Raw genomic sequence first — 4026 nt, forward strand, 5'->3', positions numbered from 1 at the left:
AAGAAGGCTTTCCAAAGATCAAAACCATTCAGCTTGTAGCTCTCGATGTTGCGAACAACATATTAAAGTTTCACCAAAATCGGGATAAAATTAGTTATCCGATTATCCAACAAAGTAGCACCTATTTTTTCTAAATCTTTTTCTCTTCTCCCCATTGCTGCCTTTGTTGCCACTGCCTCTTTGTTTCAATTGGTCCCTATTTACCTCACCCAGCTAGGGCTCAAAATGAAATGGTCACCTTCTCTTTTTTTTATTTTAAGGTTGTGGGTCCCAAATGAAGAGGGGCCACACCAACAAATCTCTCCCTCCCGACTCATGTTGGAGGTTCCACCAATCTCGCTTTCTCCCTACAAGTAATCAACTTTTCTATGGGCAAGGGTTTAGTCATCATATCCGATCCATTATCATCGATATGGATTTTCTCAAGATATAGTAACTTCATCTCCAAAGCATCTCGAACTTAATGATATCTCACATTAATTTTCTTGAATCTTAAATGAAATATTGGATCCTTTGAAAGATGGATGGCATTTTGACTGTTACAGTAAAGTATATACTACTCTTGTTCTAGGCCCAAATCTTGTAGGAAATTTTTCATTCACAAGAATTTTTTACAAGCTTCTGTCACTGTAATATACTCTGTCTCTATACTAGATAAAGCAATACATTTTTATAATTTTAATTCTCATGATATTACTTCTCCTGAAAAGTCATCAAGTATCCTGTTGCCATTGGAATTTGGATCTCAATTCGAGTTGCTGGAGTGGTGGTGCATCCTTCCTACGAAGTAACCTACAAAGTAAGTCCTGATCAGAGTTAGCTATGATGGGGACCCTCTGATGTTTAAGTTAGATTTCAAGAAAACATAATAGAAGGTGCATTCGAGAAAGAGTGTGTGCACACACCTTGGGGGTCCCCTGGAGGCTATTTTGTAGGCAAGGGTAGAAAGGCCATTTTGGATGGTTGCTTGGCCGATTTGGGCATGATGTGGCTAAATTTTTGATTAGGATCTTTGGGATTGGGTGGTTACACCTATCTTATATATTCTGAAGCCAGCTATAGTGTCGCAGGTACATTTGAATTTGAAATAAGGGCATAGATAGGATTAGGCTAGCTTCAGTTGAAGAGGCTTTAGAGCAATCTGATGCATGTAGGCACCAAATTAAGGTAGTCAGGGCCAGTTGTATTTGCTAGGATAAGGATCGGTAGAGTCTAAACGTATATCTACTATCGAATTCTGAGATCAACCTCTTCAGATGTTAGTCTATGGCAGGGATCGGGATCGATTGGTGGAGTCTTGATTACAAGCCAAAATTAGGACCCACCAAACTCTGACATTTTGATTGGGAAGATCGTTAAGTGTAAAGATCACTAGGGGTCGAAGTTTGGATTAGGGAGGTCCAAAGCTATGTACTGAATGACCTCCACAGTTCTCTCATAGTTCAGAGAGACATATCTACTTCCAGGATCGGACACATTTATCTCTAACAGTTTTGTGGTGTTGGTTCTGTAAGCTTCATCATATTTCTGATTCATGTCTTCAGTCTGAATAACAAATTATCCCCCAACACATGCCTCCTACTCCTGAGTTCGGTGTGGACAAAAGGAGCACATGAGTTCTGATTCATCAAAGACCCACTGTCGTTGCCACTAAAATGGTGCCTATAGCCCTTGGGCGGAATGAAAGATCGCATTAGCAAGTAATCATGACTATAGGAAGTAGAGCGTTGGTAGAATTTGAAGGATGGCATGCCTTATTTCTGGGGCAAATCATTAATGAGCTGCCTGTCATCTCCTACCGACCAATGGAGATGTGCCAAATATCGATTATCAGATGGCTAGGCAGGATTCAATATTTGAGTCGTTCTATCCTTCTACGCATATAAAGAGGGACCATATCTCTTATATTTTCTTTCTCACACCTCTAGATTTTTCTAAAGATTTTCATTTTCTTTTCTTCTTTGATCAGTGACCCTGCTCCGAGTGTCCTTTCGATCATCTCCCTCAATTTTCTCGGGTTGCTGGTGGTTCCTTTTTGATCCACCTTTGTCGCCTTCTGTACCATCATAGGTTGGTTTTCTTCTCTATTTTCTTGATTTTCTTTTTGTTCCTTTGGTCCGATTAGTTTTTCTTTCCTTTCCTATATCCATCTTCTCTTATCTTTTTCCTGTGTCTTCCCATGGCTGGTTCTGGGAGCCTCAGTGAAGGTTGGTATTCCAAATCATCTTTCTCTTCAAGGGAAGCTTCTGCTGGTTCCAACGAGAGGTGTGATATTGTATTGCTCCTTATTTTTGATACAATCAGATCCAAATTGGGTCTAAAGGACTTGAGTCTCATTCGTGCCCAATATGAGATCCCATCTTCATTCGAACTAGAACCCCCTGGTCCTAGTGGTAGGATCGGTAACCTGCCTCCCTATTAGAAACTAGGCTTGATTTGCACAGTGGAATTTAAAAGTTTTATGATCATAAGCATATCAGAAAAATATATTTTCAAATTGATATGATGCAAGATCTCATCTCGAATCAACCTCAATCCATCATAGTTGTTAAAGTTATGATTTAAGAAAAGGAAGATTGGATCTTCACCTTTACACGGATAGTTCTTCACTGCAATTTGATGATCGTGGATGTCTTCTCGGTTCTTATGAAGCCACACAAGTATCCGGTCTCTACAAATATCCACACAGGGAAGGTCAAGAAATCTCCCCAATTGATTTTGATTTCCTTCTCAAGGAAATCAGCATGCTAAATTTTGATTGCAACCTTTTGATTATGCGCCAACTCTTGATTGCTAGATGGAAAAAGAAGATAGAGAAATCTAATCTCAACCACCCAAACCCTTTGGGCATCCCACCTTCTGCAAGAGAGAGAGAGATGAGGAGAGGAGGAGGTGTTGGTTATTTGATTTTTCTTACCACCTTGAACCACATGTTGCAGCCCCTTAAATAGGTGCGGAGACCTAGCACACCTTGGGCTCTTGGGCGTCCAAGAGTCCCAACCAAATTAAACTCCCTATTACATTAGAATAAGGGGCACAAGAGAGAGTCCTTTTGGCATGAGAAACTTTCCAAACCTAGAAAAGGGGTGCACGTGAATATAGATGGCGTCAAGGCTGTTGCATGAGGATTCAAGAGGAGCAAGAGTCCTTCTGCTCCTAAAACACCTTGTGCCTCTCTCTTTTCCACGTGAAATCCCCTCTTGGATGTGAGAATGTGGCGCACAAAAAGGGCTCAAGACTAGGTGGTTTGTGTTTTAATTATGACATCTAATCTCATAACAAATAAAAGTCCCAGTCCCATAAGGCATTGACTAAATCAAACCTTTTGATTTATCCCAATCCTTTTAATTCCTCAAATCCTAATTTGAAGAGGACTCAAACTCATGGCACCCTCTCTCACTCTCTTGACATAATCAATAACGGGATGCATGCTAAAATCAAAAATAAAATCCTTATCGAATAAGGAATCCTAATGACATGGGGGATCTAGAGTTTAACCATGTGTTAGTATGATATTCTAAAACCCTTTAAGATTTCATAAACCCTAATCTAATTAAGACTTCTCAAGTCCAATTGTAAATCTTTAACCTATTTTCTTTTGTATGTGATACCATGCTATCTAATAGTGAGACATATTATGATCTCCATCACGAATATCATCAAAACTTTTTTTAATGGATTGCAATAATTCTAACTCACTCTATGAGAATTATTGACCATCAAAATAATTTTTAAGAGTCTCAAAATCTATCAATGATGCCTAGCAGCTTGTAGTGATATTTCAATAGAATGGAATAGATAAATCTCTAGGTGCAGTTCTCGTATGATACAATCCTTCTATCAAGAGTTTCAATAAGATAGAGGTTATAGATTTCTCGTCAAATCTCATCATCTATCATATGTCAAATTTATTTGACTCAAATTTTTTATGTGAAAATTATGAAATTTTTTTTTCATATTCACACTACCCTAGTCAAGATCTTCTGAATTCGATCTCATAAATCACATAGAACTAACTCCCTTATC

The sequence above is a fragment of the Elaeis guineensis genome, chromosome 7, assembly GCF_000442705.2.
Source record: "Elaeis guineensis isolate ETL-2024a chromosome 7, EG11, whole genome shotgun sequence".
Classification (NCBI taxonomy): Eukaryota; Viridiplantae; Streptophyta; class Magnoliopsida; order Arecales; family Arecaceae; genus Elaeis; species Elaeis guineensis.